At 38.6% G+C, this 19,495-nt stretch overlaps 1 long non-coding RNA gene across 1 annotated transcript; it reads left to right on the top strand.

Moving 5' to 3' along the window:
* The first annotated feature begins 1,258 nt into the window (after window positions 1-1,258).
* On the top strand, window positions 1,259-8,339 carry LOC128281645 (uncharacterized). Its single transcript, XR_008271897.1, has 2 exons — window positions 1,259-1,362; window positions 8,199-8,339. It is a non-coding gene; the product is annotated as an uncharacterized LOC128281645 (long non-coding RNA).
* The last annotated feature ends 11,156 nt before the right edge of the window (window positions 8,340-19,495 follow it).

Raw genomic sequence — 19,495 nt, forward strand, 5'->3', positions numbered from 1 at the left:
TTAAATTTCCAGATGAACTGGCTAACTGCGTCACTGTCACCTTAAAAATCATATCTCGAGTTCCAAAACTCGAAAACCAGTTCCGTAAATTTTTCTTGAAACTAGACTCATATGTCCATCTACAAATTGTTTTCTAGAATTTTTGGTCGAACCAATTAGTTCAGTTTATTAGTTAAAGTATCCCCTGTTTCAGGGTTCGACTACACTGACCTTTGCACATTACGACTTGGATATCTCCCTGTACAGGGCTTCAATACTGATGCCATTTGTTTCTATAGAAACTAGTCTCGAAAAGAAATCTATACATATATGGCATGGCTTCTAATTATCTCTGGTTAATTTATAATGAATTTCCAAATTCGGAACAGGGAATCCAGAAACCGTTCTGGCCCTGTTTCGCGAAAACTTAAATATCTCATAATATACTGTCAATATGATCGTTTCGTTACTTTCCTATGAAAATAAATTCATCAAGGTTCGATTACATAATTTATTCACTATTTAATTCCATTCCTACTATTTTTAGTGATTTTTCACATTCACGTCACTGCTGCTATCAGCATCTATTTTTAAGGTAGACTTTACCTATTACATAGTTTCCATGATTCAACTAGCCCTTTAGCATATATAGCACAAAATATGTAACACCCCGAATTCGGGCCTAGAAGTATTGGGCCTTGAGTGTGGGTCCGTAAAGAGGTTTTATATAGGTATTTAATTCTGCAATGAAATGAAACAATTAAATGTTTGCTATTAGTGGTTAATGGCTTTGAGCAGTGTTGGAGAAATCTTGGGTTCAAACTTGGGCTTTAGCAAAAATTTTGGTATTAAGTGAAAAAAACTTGGATGCTTGGATGAGGGTTTTTAAATTATTGTGTTAAATAAATGACACAAGGAAGCTTGTAGTCTAGTGGTTGTGGTGTCATTAAGGTTGTATGGGAGCCTGGGTTCAAGCCTTGGCTCTTGCAATTTATTTTGGATTTTTAAAGGGAACTCGGACTTTGGCCTTTAGACCTTATAATTAATTGGGGATAAAATATGACACAAAAAGCCTTGTGGCTTAGTGGCAAGTAGCTTGTGGAGCATTTAAGGGAGGCATGTGTTGAATCCCATGGCAAGCAAGGAGCATTTATTTTGCTAACAGGCGGCAAGAGTTGGTGTTGAATTTAAACTCTAATGTTGGAGGATCCCACAAGGGAAGATAATATAAGAGTGGTTGTGAAGCTGGCTTTAAATAGAGGAACCATGAAGAGAGTAAATGTACCTTTCTTGGCTGATCCCTTTCGCTGTATGGCGTGCTCGTTTGGGTTGGGCGTCGGCTAAGAGTGCTCGGAGCGTGGATTAACTCCAGTCTCCTATCAGGTGTGTATTTCTCAATACTCTAGCTATAGGATGGCTACTTGGTCGCATGATGGGCGAAAGGAGTTAATGGGCCAACCGCATCTGGCCCAATTGGATAAGTTGTTTGATTGTGTAGTAAATATTGGACTAGGCTAGGTGAATCGCATATCTGTGGCTAGGTTTGGGCTAAAAGGGCCACACGAGCGTGTGGGCCCATTTTTAGGATTCGGGAATTAATATTTAGATCTATTTTCTCACGTTAAGTTGGATTCACAACGGATATGGGGTAGGAAGGTATTTGGAACGTTCTTCAACGAGTAGATCTCTTGGTAAGTATTCAACCTTCTTTCCATTTGTATCTTGTGGTTTAAGAAAAGTCGAAAACCCTCTCGTCGACTAACGCTAAAAGGGTTTTTGGTGTTATTTGGTTTGTTGGTGCTAGTGAGGATTAAAGGCTACCGATCGAGAGTGTGTGAAAAGCTTGGATCATCGGAGTGACTAAATCTAGTCATCAACTTCAGAAAGGTATGAACCCAAGGGCCATTGTGGATGGTGGTCGAATGTGTAAGTGATGATAATAGGTAGTTTTCGATTTGGTTTAATATTAACATGGTCTAATCTATAAGTGGTTGATTATAGGAGAAATCGATAGGAGATCTCGTCAAGGAATATCGCAAATCGTGTGTAAACGAACCCTTTCATAGCTTAAAGCGATAATGCGAAAAGTCAAATGCCAAATTCGACATTTCGAGGACTCGTGAGCGTTTAACGCCATTAGTTAGTTAGATTCGTTGAGAGGATGATCGGAACATTGGAAACGGTAAGAACATGATTTTTGGCATTCACTGTAAGTTGGGCCTCGAGGGTTGCAATAGGCCCAACAAAGCTTTCGCCCATTTGGGTAAAATTGGTAGAATATGAAAACTAGTTAAATTATGACGAGACCGATAAAACCATTATGGAATATAGGCTAAATGGGCCTAGATGACTAAATTGGCTAAGTAGGCCCATTAGGGTTTTTGGCCCAACAACTCGATTTCGCTAAAACGGGCCGTAATCACCGCTTGCACCCATGAATTGTTTATAAATGTTAATGAACATGGAAACCCTAATTTTGGTAAAATTACAAGATTACCCTTATAATATGAAAATGACCATTATACCCTAGGGTTTATATATGAACTTAATGCATGGGATTTTGATAAACATGATATGTATGATATGCACATGACATGTATGAACATGATATGTATGATACATGAGATGTTCATAAATGCATTGGGTTGGGAATTTATATGGATGGAGGAAGTGCAAAAGGGCTTATGCCCCGCTTATTAAAGGGTTTAAACTTAATGCATGGGATTTTGATAAACATGATATGTATGATATGCACATGACATGTATGATATGCACATGATATGTATGATATGCACATGAGATGTTCATAAATGCATTGGGTTGGGAATTTTATGGATGGAGGAAGTGGCTTATGCCCCGCTTATTAAAGGGCTTATGCCCTGCTTAAAAAGGCTTATGCCCCGCTTATCCTTATGCCCCGCTTATCAAAAGGGCTTATGCCCTGCTTATTAAAGGGCTTATGCCCCGCTTATTAAAGGGCTCATGCCCCGCTTATTAAAAGGGCTTTTGCCCTGATTATTAAAAGAGGCTAGGCCTCGGTTATATGATAAAGCAAATATGCCGCCAAGAGAGAGTTATGGCGGGTGGGTCGAGTTAATCCTCACATGGTGTGTTGGTTCGCACGGTGGAAAGTAGCGGATGGTCGGTTGAGTAGTCTCCCAAATGGGTTGCATTCTTTCATTTGACATTACATGTGATATAAAATGGGCCTATGGGCCATATCACATAAGAAAAGCTTCGCCCAAGAATATGAAACTTGAAAAGGCTTCGCCCAAGTGTTATGAAATATGAATATGAAAAGGGCTATGGCCCAAGATATGTTTGAGATTGGATTTGGGCTTAGACCCAACAGTGCTATTGTTTTGGGCTCGAAAGGGCTTGTTGCACATCGAGTTTCCAAACTCACCCCTTTCCTTAACCTTGCAGTGAGCCTTGATGTGGGGACTTAATGGGGATTCGAATGGCCACGGTGATTGTCTTTGGACTTTTAAATAAGCGCTGGTTTTCTTTAAATTTCCATTAAATATTATTTATTATTATTTTTTGGGGGTTGTAATAAGGCCATTTTAACTTTTCTTTTATTTCTTTTCGGATTATTTTAACTTTAATAACTTTAAACCTGGTTGATAATTATTCAAATGGGCTAGACTTAGGACGGTTTTCAAAATGATACTTGTTTCCAAAAGAGTTCAACACCACGATTAATCGATTTATCAAAGTCGCTCACTTAAACAAATTTAAACTCGATATGACAAAGTGTGGCTATGGTTGTGGGCATGTTCAGATTGGATCCAATTAAAGAGCTTGGTACTTAAGCAGCCTTCATGGCTCACCTCCTCTATCTCTGGATACCTACTGCTCCCACACTTCCATACACTTTGTTAACTCAAAGAAAATATATGGCTTTTAAAACCAAAATTTTTCAAAAATTTAGGCCTAAGAAGGGTATTTTGGAAATGGTTTTGAAAAGTTCATTTTAAATATGTTTTATGGAGTATATATGTTAAAATGGTCCAAGTTTTTCTGCTTTTAAATCAAGAGTTTCAAAATAAAGGTGTTTTCAAATCAAAGTTTTAAATTTCTATTTTCGTGATAAAAATATGGTTTTCGAGTTTTAAATGGATTGAGAAAGAAGTGGCGCATCAATCCCGCACCAAGTCCGTAAGTATTTCATTCCTCATATTGCAATCGTATTAAGATATTACCGTAGATAGAACTCGAGACCATATCATGACATTATAACTAGGGCAACCCTAAAAACTCTAGAATACCGAGACCGTAGCTAGGCTATGATTACGTGAAAATAGAAACTTTAAAATACTATCTCTGCATAAGACATATGAAAAAATAGTAAAATTTTGAGATCTTTGTAGTTAATTGATATGTGTACCGGTAATGTAGAGTATTGATATGGATTTCGAGGGTAAGCAAAGTCTACCAACTTCGGTAGCGGTAACTCTGAGCTTGATACCGAGGCACCGCCAAGTTAGTAAGGAAAGTGGTAGAGGAAGTATTGGATACCAAAATTAAGGAAATTAGGGAAACGCTTCTGTGGTGCTTGGAGTGTAAGAAAAGGAAGGATTCTAGTTCTCGTAAAACCAAGCCTCGCTCAGAAAACATGTTAAGGCACGACCAAACTATCCAATGCAAAGATCGCAACGGACGCCATCCGGTGAATACCATTGGAAGACAGAGCATGTCTTAGATGTGGGTCCAAGGAGCATCGAGCTCGGGATCGCCAAGTTTATTTTATTTAAATATGTGTTATGAATTGTATGCGTGCTTGATAAATGTTTCTTTACTTTGGTAATTAGATGTTCGGGTCGTACTAAGAATTATTTTTAATTAGAGTGCGAGCGGAAGCATAGAGGTTTGACTTGAGTAATACGGTTAGTTGATAGTTGGAAATTTCGAGGACGAAATTTCTTTAAGGGAGTAGAATTGTAACACCCTAATTTGGGCCTAGAAGTATTGGGCCTTGAGTGTGGGTCCGTAAAGAGGTTTTATATAGGTATTTAATTGTGCAATGAAATGAAACAATTAAATGTTTGCTATTAGTGGTTAATGGCTTTGAGCAAGTGTTGGAGAAATCTTGGGTTCAAACTTGGGCTTTAGCAAAAATTTTGGTATTAAGTGAAAAAAACACGGATGCTTGGATGAGGGTTTTAAATTATTGTGTTAAATAAATGACACAAGGAAGCTTGTAGTCTAGTGGTTGTGGTGTCATTAAGGTTGTATGGGAGCACGGGTTCAAGCCTTGGCTCTTGCAATTTATTTTGGGTTTTTAAAGGAACCCGGACTTTGGCCTTTAGACCTTATAATTAATTGGGGATAAAATATGACACAAAAAGCCTTGTGGCTTAGTGGCAAGTAGCTTGTCGAGCATTTAAGGGGAGGCATGTGTTCGAATCCCATGGCAAGCAAGGAGCATTTATTTTGCTAACAGGGGGCGGCAAGAGTTGGTGTTGAATTTAAACTCTAATGTCGGAGGATCCCACATCGAAGCTAATATAAGAGTGGTTGTGAAGTCGGCTTTAAATAGAGGAACCATGAAGAGAGTAAATGTACCTTTCTTGATCGATCCCTTTCATTGTATGGCGTGCTCGCTTGGGTTAGGCGTCGGCTAAGAGTGCTCGGAGCGTGGATTAACTCCAGCCTCCTATCGTGTGTATTCTCAATACTCTAGTCAGTAGGATGGCTACTTGGTCATGATGGTGAAAAGAGCCATATGGGCCCAACAGCCTACGCCCAATTGGATAAGTTGTTTGATTGTGTAGTAAATATTGGACTAGGCTAGGTGAATCGCATATCTGTGGCTAGGTTTGGGCTAAAAGGGCCACACGAGCGCAGGGCCCATTTGGGCCGAGAATAGGCTTTAGGTCCATTCGTATTGTTATCCATGTTTAGAATACTTTAGTTTACCAATTACTTGAAATGCCCTCGACTTGTAAAATTACCAAAGTACTCTCGATTTACGTAATTACCGCTTTTACCCTCGCCATGTAATTACTATTTTACCTCGATTTATAGAATTACCGTTTTACCCCTAATTTACATAATTACCATTTTACCCCGATTTACATAATTATCGTTTTACCCTCGATTTCTGTAATTATCGTTTTACCCTCGATTTACGTAATTACCATTTTACCCTCGATTTATAGAATTCTTGTTTTACCCTTGATTTACGTAATTCTTTGTTTTACCCTCGATTTACAAAATTACTAAAATACCCTTGGTTTGTGAAATTACCGCAATACCCTCAATTTGTAAAACTACCAAAATACCTCGTATGGTAAAATGACGAATATGCCCTTATGTTCCGTATGACCGATGTGCTTAGGATTTACATATATTGATATTGGATTAGTTAAGTTTGAGTGACAAGTGGTGGTTATCGAGGCGATTGATTTTGGAAACGTTTCAACTTCAACCCGTAATGTGTGTACTAACCTCGTAATAGCTTAGATTAATATTTTTGAAAAGCCGAAAGCTTCATATTTTAGTGATTCGGAATTAATATTTAGATCTATTTTCACGCACGTTTAAGTTGGATTCACAACGGATATGGGGTAGGAAGGTATTTGGAACGTTCTTCAACGAGTAGATCTCTTGGTAAGTATTGAACCTTCTTTCCATTTGTATCTTGTGGTTTAAGAAAAGTGAAAACCCTCCGTCGACTAACGCTAAAAGGGTTTTTGGTGTTATTTGGTTTGTTGGTGCTAGTGAGGATTAAAGGCTACCGATCGAGGAGTGTGTGAAAAGCTTGGATCATCGGAGTGACTAAATCTAGTCATCAACTTGGCAAAGGTATGAACCCAAGGGCCATTGTGGATGGTGGCGAATGTGTAAGTGATGATAATAGGTAGTTTTCGATTTGGTTTAATATTAACATGGTCTAATCTATAAGTGGTTGATTATAGGAGAAATCGATAGGAGATCTCGTCAAGGAATATCGCAAATCGTGTGTAAACGAACCCTTTCATAGCTTAAAGCGATAAATGCCGAAAAGTCGAAATGCCAAAATTCGACATTTCGAGGACTCGTGAGCAAGTTTAACGCTCATTAGTTAGTTAGATTCGTTGAGAGGATGATCGGAACATTGGAAACGGTAAGAACATGATTTTTGGCATTCACGGTAAGTTGGGCCTCGAGGGTTGTAATAGGGCCCAACAAAGCTTTCGCCTATTTGGGTAAAATTGGTAGAATATGAAAACTAGTTAAATTATGACGAGACCGATAAAACCATTATGGAATATAGGCTAAATGGGCCTAGATGACGAAATTGGCTAAGTAGGGCCCATTAGGGTTTTTGGCCCAACAACTCGATTTCGCTAAAACGGGCCGTAATCACTTGCTTGCACCCATGAATTGTTTATAAATGTTAATGAACATGGAAACCCTAATTTTGGTAAAATTACAAGATTACCCTTATAATATGAAAATGACCATTATACCCCTAGGGTTTATATATGAACTTAATGCATGGGATTTTGATAAACATGATATGTATGATATGCACATGACATGTATGATATGCACATGATATGTATGATATGCACATGAGATGTTCATAAATGCATTGGGTTGGGAATTTATATGGATGGAGGAAGTGCAAAAGGGCTTATGCCCGCTTATTAAAGGGCTTATGCCCCAGCTTGTTAAAGGGCTTATGCCCTGCTTATCAAAAGGGCTTATGCCCCGCTTATCAAAAGGGCTTATGCCCCGATTATTAAAGGGCTTATGCCCCAGCTTATTAAAGGGCTCATGCCCCGCTTATTAAAAGGGCTTTTGCCCTGCTTATTAAAAGAGGCTAGGCCTCCAAGTTATATGATAAAGCAACTATCTTTGCTAGTGGAGAGTTATGGCGGGTGGGTCGAGTTAATCCCCACATGGTGTGTTGGTTGGTACGGTGGAGAGTAGCGGATGGTGGGTTGAGTAGTCTCCCAAATGGGTTGCATTCTTTCATTTGACATTACATGTGATATAAAAATGTGCCTATGAGCCATATCGTTCTGAAGAAAGGCTTCGCCCAAGAATATGAAACTTGAAAAGGCTTCGCCCAAGTGTTATGAAATATGAATATGAAAAGGGCTATGGCCCAAGATATGTTTGAGATTGGATTTGGGCTTAGACCCAACAGTGATTATTGTTTTGGGCTCGAAGGGGCTTGTTGCACACTGAGTTTCCAAACTCACCCCCTTTCCTTAACCTTGCAGGTGAGCCTTGATGTGGGGACTTGGGCCGGAGGGGATTCAGAATGGCCACGGTGATTGTCTTTGGACTTTTAAATAAGCGTTGGTTTTCTTTAAATTTCCATTAAATATTATTTATTATTATTTTTTTGGGGGTTGTAATAAGGCCATTTTAACTTTTCTTTTATTTCTTTTCGGGATTATTTTAACTTTAATAACTTTAAACCTGGTTGATAATTATTCAAATGGGCTAGACTTAGGACGTGTTTTCAAAATGATACTTGTTTCCAAAAGAGTTCAACACCACGATTAATCGATTTATCAAAGTTGTTCACTTAAACAAATTTAAACTCGATATGACAAAGTGTGGCTATGGTTGTGGGCATGTCTAGGATTGGATCCAATTAAAGAGCTTGGTACTTAAGCAGCCTTCATGGCTCACCTCCTCTATCTCGGATACCTACCTGGCGCCCACTTCCATACACTTTGTTAACTCAAAGAAAATATATGGCTTTTAAAACACTAAAACGAAACACTAATTTTTTAACTCCAATGTGGCACATCGACGGCCATAACGTCTGGGCCGGGTTTGGGGTGTTACATTTAGTGGTATCGAGCTAAGTTGCAACAACTCTACTGTGGATCGGGTCCCAAAATTTTTCAAAAATTTAGGCCTAAGAAGGGTATTTTGGAAATGGTTTTGAAAAGTTCATTTTAAATATGTTTTATGGAGTATATATGTTAAAATGGTCCAAGTTTTTCTGCTTTTAAATCAAGAGTTTCAAAATAAAGGTGTTTTCAAATCAAAGTTTTAAATTTCTATTTTCGTGATAAAAATATGGTTTTCGAGTTTTAAATGGATTGAGAAAGAAGTGGCATCGAATCCCGGCACCAAGTCTGTAAGTATTTCATTCCTCATATTGCAATTTGTATTAAGATATTATGAGATAGAATCGAGACCATATCATGACATTATAACTAGGGCAACCCTAAAAACTCTAGAATACCGAGACCGTAGCTAGGCTATGATTCGTGAAAATAGAAACTTTAAAATACTATCTCTCGCATAAGACATATGAAAAAATAGTAAAATTTTGAGATCTTTGTAGTTAATTGATATGTGTACTTGGTAATGTAGAGTATTGATATGGATTCGAGGGTAAGCAAAGTCTACCAACTTCGGTAGCTGTAACTCTGAGCTTGGTACCGAGGCACCGCCGAGTTAGTAAGGAAAGTGGTAGATGAAGTATTGGATACCAAAATTAAGGAAATTAGGGAAACGCTTCAAGTGGTGCTTGGAGTGTAAGAAAAGGAAGGATTCTAGTTCTCGTAAAACCAAGCCTCGCTCAGTAAAACATGTTAAGGCACGACCAAACTATCCAATCTGCAAAGAGCGCAACGGACGCCATCCGGTGAATACCATTGGAAGACAGGAGCATGTCTTAGATGTGGGTCCAAGGAGCATCGAGCTCTGGATCGCCAAGTTTATTTTATTTAAATATGTGTTATGAATTGTATGCGTGCTTGATAAATGTTTCTTTACTTTGGTAATTAGATGTTCGGGCGTACTAAGAATTATTTTTAATTAGAGTGCGAGCGGAAGCATAGAGGTTTGACTTGAGTAATACGGTTAGTTGATAGTTGGAAATTTCGAGGACGAAATTTCTTTAAGGGAGTAGAATTGTAACACCCCAATTTGGGCCTAGAAGTATTGGGCCTTGAGTGTGGGTCCAGAAGAGGTTTTATATAGGTATTTAATTGTGCAATGAAATGAAACAATTAAATGTTTGCTATTAGTGGTTAATGGCTTTGAGCAAAGTGTTGGAGAAATCTTGGGTTCAAACTTGGGCTTTAGCAAAAATTTTGGTATTAAGTGAAAAAACCCGGATGCTTGGATGAGGGTTTTAAATTATTGTGTTAAATAAATGACACAAGGAAGCTTGTAGTCTAGTGGTTGTGGTGTCATTAAGGTTGTATGGGAGCTGGGTTCAAGCCTTGGCTCTTGCAATTTATTTTGGGTTTTTAAAGGGAACCCGGACTTTGGCCTTTAGACCTTATAATTAATTGGGGATAAAATATGACACAAAAAGCCTTGTGGCTTAGTGGCAAGTAGCTTGTCGAGCATTTAAGGGAGGCATGTGTTGAATCCCATGGCAAGCAAGGAGCATTTATTTTGCTAACAGGGAAGGCAAGAGTTGGTGTTGAATTTAAACTCTAATGTTGGAGGATCCCACATCGAAGCTAATATAAGAGTGGTTGTGAAGTCGGCTTTAAATAGAGGGAACCATGAAGAGAGTAAATGTACCTTTCTTGACCGATCCCTTTCATTGTATGGCGTGCTTTCGTTTGGGTTGGGCGTCGGCTAAGAGTGCTCGGAGCGTGGATTAACTCCAGCCTCCTATCGTGTGTATTTCTCAATACTCTAGTTGTAGGATGGCTACTTGGTCGCGATGGTAGAAAAGAGCCATGTGGCCCAACAGCCTCACTAGCCCAATTGGATAAGTTGTTTGATTGTGTAGTAAATATTGGACTAGGCTAGGTGAATCGCATATCTCGTGGCTAGGTTTGGGCTAAAAGGGCCACACGAGCGCAGGGCCCATTGGGCCGAGAATAGGCTTTAGGTCCATTCGTATTGTTATCCATGTTTAGAATACTTTAGTTTACCAATTCTTGAAATGCCCTCGACTTGTAAAATTACCAAAGTACTCTCGATTTCTGTAATTACTGCTTTACCCTCGGTTTGTAATTACTATTTTACCTCGATTTATAGAATTACCGCTTTTACCCTAATTTACATAATTACCATTTTACCCCGATTTACATAATTATCGTTTTACCTCGATTTACGTAATTATCGTTTTACCCTCGATTACTGAATTACCATTTTACCTCGATTTATAGAATTACTGTTTTACCCTTGATTTACGTAATTCATTGTTTTACCTCGATTTACAAAATTACTAAAATACCCTTGGTTTGTGAAATTACCGCATAATACCCTCAATTTGTAAAACTACCAAAATACCCCTATATGGTAAAATGACTAATATGCCCTTATGTTCCGTATGGTGATGTGCTTAGGATTTACATATATTGATATTGGATTAGTTAAGTTTGAGTGACAAGTGGTGGTTATCGTAGGCGATTGATTTTGGAAACGTTTCAACTTCAACCCGTAATGTGTGTACTAACCTCGTAATAGCTTAGATTAATATTTGCTAAAAAGCCAAAAGCTTCATATTTTAGTGATTCGGAATTAATATTTAGATCTATTTTCACGCACGCTTAAGTTGGATTCACAACGGATATGGGGTAGGAAGGTATTTGGAACGTTCTTCAACGAGTAGATCTCTTGGTAAGTATTGAACCTTCTTTCCATTTGTATCTTGTGGTTTAAGAAAAGTGAAAACCCTCCGTCGACTAAGGCTAAAAGGGTTTTTGGTGTTATTTGGTTTGTTGGTGCTAGTGAGGATTAAAGGCTACCGATCGAGGAGTGTGTGAAAAGCTTGGATCATCGGAGTGACTAAATCTAGTCATCAACTTAAGCAAAGGTATGAACCCAAGGGCCATTGTGGATGGTGGCGAATGTGTAAGTGATGATAATAGGTAGTTTTCGATTTGGTTTAATATTAACATGGTCTAATCTATAAGTGGTTGATTATAGGAGAAATCGATAGGAGATCTCGTCAAGGAATATCGCAAATCGTGTGTAAACGAACCCTTTCATAGCTTAAAGCGATAAATGCCGAAAAGTAAATGTCAAATTCGACATTTCGAGGACTCGTGAGCAAGTTTAACGCTCATTAGTTAGTTAGATTCGTTGAGAGGATGATCGGGAACATTGGAAACGGTAAGAACATGATTTTTGGCATTCACGGTAAGTTGGGCCTCGAGGGTTGCAATAGGGCCCCAAAGCTTTCGCCCATTTGGGTAAAATTGGTAGAATATGAAAACTAGTTAAATTAAGACGAGACTGGTAAAACCATTATGGAATATAGGCTAAATGGGCCTAGATGGCGAAATTGGCTAAGTAGGGCCCATTAGGGTTTTTGGCCCAACAACTCGATTTCGCTAAAACGGGCCAGAATCACTGTTTGCACCCATGAATTGTTTATAAATGTTAATGAACATGGAAACCCTAATTTTTGGTAAAATTACAAGATTACCCTTATAATATGAAAATGACCATTATACCCCTAGGGTTTATATATGAACTTAATGCATGGGATTTTGATAAACATGATATGTATGATATGCACATGACATGTATGATATGCACATGATATGTATGATATGCACATGAGATGTTCATAAATGCATTGGGTTGGGAATTTATATGGATGGAGGAAGTGGCTTATGCCCCAGTTATTAAAGGGCTTATGCCCCAGTTATTAAAGGGCTTATGCCCCAGTTATCAAAAGGGCTTATGCCCCAGTTATCAAAAGGGCTTATGCCCCAGTTATTAAAGGGCTTATGCCCCAGTTATTAAAGGGCTCATGCCCCAGTTATTAAAAGGGCTTTTGCCCCAGTTATTAAAAGAGGCTAGGCCTCCAGTTATATGATAAAGCAGCTATGCTGCCAGTGGAGAGTTATGGCGGGGTGGGTCGAGTTAATCCCCACATGGTGTGTTGGTTGGTACGGGTGGAGAGTAGCGGATGGTGGGTTGAGTAGTCTCCCCAAATGGGTTGCATTCTTTCATTTGACATTACATGTGATATAAAAATGGGCCTATGGGCCATATCGTTTACAGTAAAGGCTTCGGCCCAGTAGTATGAAACTTGAAAAGGCATCGGCCCAGTGTTATGAAATATGAAATATGAAAAGGGCTATGGCCCAGTATATGTTTGAGATTGGATTTGGGCTTAGACCCAACAGTGATTATTGTTTTGGGCTCGAAAGGGCTTGTTGCACATCGAGTTTCCAAACTCACCCCTTTCCTTAACCTTGCGGTGAGCCTTGATGTGGGGACTTAATGAGGGGATTGAGAATGGCCACGGTGATTGTCTTTGGACTTTTAAATAAGCGTTGGTTTTCTTTAAATTTCCATTAAATATTATTTATTATTATTTTTTGGGGGTTGTAATAAGGCCATTTTAACTTTTCTTTTATTTCTTTTGGGATTATTTTAACTTTAATAACTTTAAACCTGGTTGATAATTATTCAAATGGGCTAGACTTAGGACGTGTTTTCAAAATGATACTTGTTTCAAAAGAGTTCAACACCACGATTAATCGATTTATCAAAGTCGTTCACTTAAACAAATTTAAACTCGATATGACAAAGTGTGGCTATGGTTGTGGGCATGTCTAGGATTGGATCCAATTAAAGAGCTTGGTACTTAGCGCCTTCATGGCTCACCTCCTCTATCTCGGATACCTACTGGCGCCCAAACTTCCATACACTTTGTTAACTCAGCAAAATATATGGCTTTTAAAACACTAAAACGAAACACGAATTTTTTAACTCCAATGTGGCACATCAGATTTGGCCATAACGTCTGGGCCGGGTTTGGGGTGTTACATTTAGTGGTATCAGAGCTAAGTTGCAACAACTCGGCTGTGGATCGGGTTCAAAAATTTTTCAAAAATTTAGGCCTAAGAAGGGTATTTTTGGAAATGGTTTTTGAAAAGTTCATTTTAAATATGTTTTGCGGAGTATATATGTTAAAATGGTCCAAGTTTTTCTGTTTTAAATCAAGAGTTTCAAAATAAAGGTGTTTTCAAATCAAAGTTTTTAAATTTCTATTTTCGGTGATAAAAAATATGGTTTTCGAGTTTTAAATGGATTGAGAAAGAAGTGGCGATCGAATCCCAGCACCAAGTCTGTAAGTATTTCATTCCTCATATTGCCTTTGTATTAAGATATTCTTGAGATAGAACTGAGACCATATCATGACATTATAACTAGGGCAACCCTAAAAACTCTAGAATACCGAGATCGTAGCTAGGCTATGATTCGTGAAAATAGAAACTTTAAAATACTATCTCGCATAAGACATATGAAAAAATAGTAAAATTTTGAGATCTTTGTAGTTAATTGATATGTGTACCGGTAATGTAGAGTATTGATATGGATTCGAGGGTAAGCAAAGTCTACCAACTTGGTAGCGGTAACTCGAGCTTGATATCGAGGCATCGCCGAGTTAGTAAGGAAAGTGGTAGAGGAAGTATTGGATACCAAAATTAAGGAAATTAGGGAAACGCTTCAAGCGTGGTGCTTGGAGTGTAAGAAAAGGAAGGATTCTAGTTCTCGTAAAACCAAGCCTCGCTCGTAAAACATGTTAAGGCACGACCAAACTATCCAATCAAGAAGATCGCAACGGACGTCATCCGGTGAATACCATAGGAAGACAGGAGCATGTCTTAGATGTGGGTCCAAGGAGCATCGAGCTCGGGATCGCCAAGTTTATTTTATTTAAATATGTGTTATGAATTGTATGCGTGCTTGATAAATGTTTCTTTACTTTGGTAATTAGATGTTCGGGCCGTACTAAGAATTATTTTTAATTAGAGTGCGAGCGGAAGCATAGAGGTTTGACTTGAGTAATACGGTTAGTTGATAGTTGGAAATTTCGAGGACTAAATTTCTTTAAGGGAGTAGAATTGTAACACCCTAATTTGGGCCTAGAAGTATTGGGCCTTGAGTGTGGGTCCGTAAAGAGGTTTTATATAGGTATTTAATTGTGCAATGAAATGAAACAATTAAATGTTTGCTATTAGTGGTTAATGGCTTTGAGCGGTGTTGGAGAAATCTTGGGTTCAAACTTGGGCTTTAGCAAAAATTTTGGTATTAAGTGAAAAAACCCGGATGCTTGGATGAGGGTTTTAAATTATTGTGTTAAATAAATGACACAAGGAAGCTTGTAGTCTAGTGGTTGTGGTGTCATTAAGGTTGTATGGGAGCCCTGGGTTCAAGCCTTGGCTCTTGCAATTTATTTTGGGTTTTTTAAAGGGAACCTGGACTTTGGCCTTTAGACCTTATAATTAATTGGGGATAAAATATGACACAAAAAGCCTTGTGGCTTAGTGGCAAGTAGCTTGTCGAGCATTTAAGGGGAGGCATGTGTTCGAATCCCATGGCAAGCAAGGAGCATTTATTTTGCTAACAGGGGGCGGCAAGAGTTGGTGTTGAATTTAAACTCTAATGTTGGAGGGATCCCACATCAGGAAGCTAATATAAGAGTGGTTGTGAAGTCGGCTTTAAATAGAGGAACCATGAAGAGAGTAAATGTACCTTTCTTGACTGATCCCTTTCGTTGTATGGCGTGCTCGTTTGGGTTGGGCGTCGGCTAAGAGTGCTCGGAGCGTGGATTAACTCCAGTCTCCTATCAGGTGTGTATTTCTCAATACTCTAGGCTGTAGGATGGCTACTTGGTCGCGATGGTAAAAAAAGAGCCATAATGGGCCCAGGCCTACGCCCAATTGGATAAGTTGTTTGATTGTGTAGTAAATATTGGACTAGGCTAGGTGAATCGCATATCTGTGGCTAGGTTTGGGCTAAAAGGGCCACACGAGCGCAGGGCCCATTTGGGCCGAGAATAGGCTTTAGGTCCATTCGTATTGTTATCCATGTTTAGAATACTTTAGTTTACCAATTACTGAAATGCCCTCGACTTGTAAAATTACCAAAGTACTCTCGATTTACAGAATTACCGTTTTACCCTCAGTTTACAAAATTACTATTTTACCCTCGATTTATAGAATTACCGTTTTACCCCTAATTTACATAATTACCATTTTACCCCCGATTTACATAATTATCGTTTTACCCTCGATTTACAGAATTACTGTTTTACCCTCGATTTCTGTAATTACCATTTTACCCTCGATTTATAGAATTCTTGTTTTACCCTTGATTTCTGAAATTCTTGTTTTACCTCGATTTACAAAATTACTAAAATACCCTTGGTTTGTGAAATTACCGTAATACCCTCAATTTGTAAAACTACCAAAATACCTGTATGGTAAAATGACGAATATGCCCTTATGTTCCGTATGGTGATGTGCTTAGGATTTACATATATTGATATTGGATTAGTTAAGTTTGAGTGACAAGTGGTGGTTATCGAGGCGATTGATTTTGGAAACGTTTCAACTTCAACCCGTAAATGTGTGTACTAACCTCGTAATAGCTTAGATTAATATTTTTTGAAAAGCCAAAGCTTCATATTTTAGTGATTCGGAATTAATATTTAGATCTATTTTCACGCACGTTTAAGTTGGATTCACAACGGATATGGGGTAGGAAGGTATTTGGAACGTTCTTCAACGAGTAGATCTCTTGGTAAGTATTGAACCTTCTTTCCATTTGTATCTTGTGGTTTAAGAAAAGTGAAAACCCTCTCGTCGACTAAGGTGAAAGGGTTTTTGGTGTTATTTGGTTTGTTGGTGCTAGTGAGGATTAAAGGCTACCGATCGAGGAGTGTGTGAAAAGCTTGGATCATCGGAGTGACTAAATCTAGTCATCAACTTGGCAAAGGTATGAACCCAAGGGCCATTGTGGATGGTGGCGAATGTGTAAGTGATGATAATAGGTAGTTTTCGATTTGGTTTAATATTAACATGGTCTAATCTATAAGTGGTTGATTATAGGAGAAATCGCATAGGAGATCTCGTCAAGGAATATCGCAAATCAGGTGTGTAAACAAACCCTTTCATAGCTTAAAGCGATAAATGCCGAAAAGTCGAAATGCCGAAATTCGACATTTCGAGGACTCGTGAGCAAGTTTAACGCTCATTAGTTAGTTAGATTCGTTGAGAGGATGATGGGAACATTGGAAGCGGTAAGAACATGATTTTTGGCATTCGTGGTAAGTTGGGCCTCGAGGGTTGCAATAGGGCCCAACAAAGCTTTCGGGCCCATTTGGGTAAAATTGGTAGAATATGAAAACTAGTTAAATTATGACGAGACCGATAAAACCATTATGGAATATAGGCTAAATGGGCCTAGATGACGAAATTGGCTAAGTAGGGCCCATTAGGGTTTTTGGCCCAACAACTCGATTTCGCTAAAACGGGCGTAATCACTGCTTGCACCCATGAATTGTTTATAAATGTTAATGAACATGGAAACCCTAATTTTGGTAAAATTACAAGATTACCCTTATAATATGAAAATGACCATTATACCCCTAGGGTTTATATATGAACTTAATGCATGGGATTTTGATAAACATGATATGTATGATATGCACATGACATGTATGATATGCACATGATATGTATGATATGCACATGAGATGTTCATAAATGCATTGGGTTGGGAATTTATATGGATGGAGGAAGTGCAAAGGGCTTATGCCCCGCTTATTAAAGGGCTTATGCCCCGCTTATTAAAGGGCTTATGCCCTGCTTATCAAAAGGGCTTATGCCCGATTATCAAAAGGGCTTATGCCCCGATTATTAAAGGGCTTATGCCCCGATTATTAAAGGGCTCATGCCCCGATTATTAAAGGGCTTTTGCCCTGATTATTAAAAGAGGCTAGGCCTCCAAGTTATATGATAAAGCAACTATGTTTGCTAGTGGAGAGTTATGGCGGGTGGGTCGAGTTAATCCCCACATGGTGTGTTGGTTGGTACGGTGGAGAGTAGCGGATGGTGGGTTGAGTAGTCTCCCCAAATGGGTTGCATTCTTTCATTTGACATTACATGTGATATAAAAATGGGCCTATGGGCCATATCGTTTCTGAAAGGCTTCGCCCAAGAATATGAAACTTGAAAAGGCTTCGCCCAAAGTGTTATGAAATATGAAATATGAAAAGGGCTATGGCCCAAGATATGTTTGAGATTGGATTTGGGCTTAGACCCAACAGTGATTATTGTTTTGGGCTCGAAAGGGCTTGTTGCACACTAAGTTTCCAAACTCACCCCTTTCCTTAACCTTGCGGTGAGCCTTGATGTGGGGACTTGGGTAGGAGGGATTGAGAATGGCCACGGTGATTGTCTTTGGACTTTTAAATAAGCGTTGGTTTTCTTTAAATTTCCATTAAATATTATTTATTATTATTTTTTTGGGGTTGTAATAAGGCCATTTTAACTTTTCTTTTATTTCTTTTCGGATTATTTTAACTTTAATAACTTTAAACACGGTTGATAATTATTCAAATGGGCTAGACTTAGGACGTGTTTTCAAAATGATACTTGTTTCCAAAAGAGTTCAACACCACGATTAATCGATTTATCAAAGTCGTTCACTTAAACAAATTTAAACTCGATATGACAAAGTGTGGCTATGGTTGTGGGCATGTCTAGGATTGGATCCAATTAAAGAGCTTGGTACTTAAGCAGCCTTCATGGCTCACCTCCTCTATCTCGGATACCTACCTGGTGCCCAGCTTCCATACACTTTGTTAACTCAGCAAAATATATGGCTTTTAAAACACTAAAACGAAACACGAATTTTTTAACTCCGATGTGGCACATCAGATTTGGCCATAACGTCTGGGCCGGGTTTGGGGTGTTACAAAATATGATCATGATTAACCATTCCAATGGCTAATCATTCCCAAACATCTCCATACCTCTTAACGAACATCATACAAGACGATTATAATACTAAGCTCAAAGTGTATATAAGCCATTTTCGCATGGCTATCCAAATTTATACAAAACCAAAGGGTCCATGACCAACAACAAAACGGGTAGTCCTATACATGCCATTTCAAAGTTCAACCAAAAGTGCAACAAAGGGGGCTTTGATAGTGTGGGCGACTTCGACTTCAATAATCCCGAGTCCGATAGCTGACGAACCAAAATCTATAAAACAGAGATTCAAAGAACGGAGTAAGCATTTAATGCTTAGTAAGTTTGAGCCATAAAATTAGACACAACTAAAGTGTAGCATTCATATGGCTAAACAGATAATTTCATATGCACAAATTCTCAATATCATACTTACTTCACATTACCAACCCTTATATTCATACACAAAAGATCAACTTAGCCAAAGGCCGGTAGCTCATTTATCGACTGAGCGAATACTAATTGTAAGGGATCAACTAAATCAATGCATATACGAGACATACCTCATTCTTGGGATTTTACGAGCATATTAATTGAAACTATTACAGCAAGGTCGCCATTCCCAAGCCAAGTACCTTCGGATTTAACCGGATATAGCTACTCGCTCAATGCCTTCGGACATAGCCCGGATATAGTAACTCGCACCAATGCCTTCGGGACTTAGCCGGATATAGTAACTCGCACAAATGCCTTCGGACTTAGCCCGAATGTAATAACTCGCACAAATGCCTTGGGCTTAGCAGGAACTAGTCACTAGCATAAAATGCATTCGGGACTTAGCCCGGTTATCATCCAAATAT

The sequence above is a fragment of the Gossypium arboreum genome, chromosome 10 (assembly GCF_025698485.1).
Source record: "Gossypium arboreum isolate Shixiya-1 chromosome 10, ASM2569848v2, whole genome shotgun sequence".
NCBI classification, from domain to species: Eukaryota; Viridiplantae; Streptophyta; class Magnoliopsida; order Malvales; family Malvaceae; genus Gossypium; species Gossypium arboreum.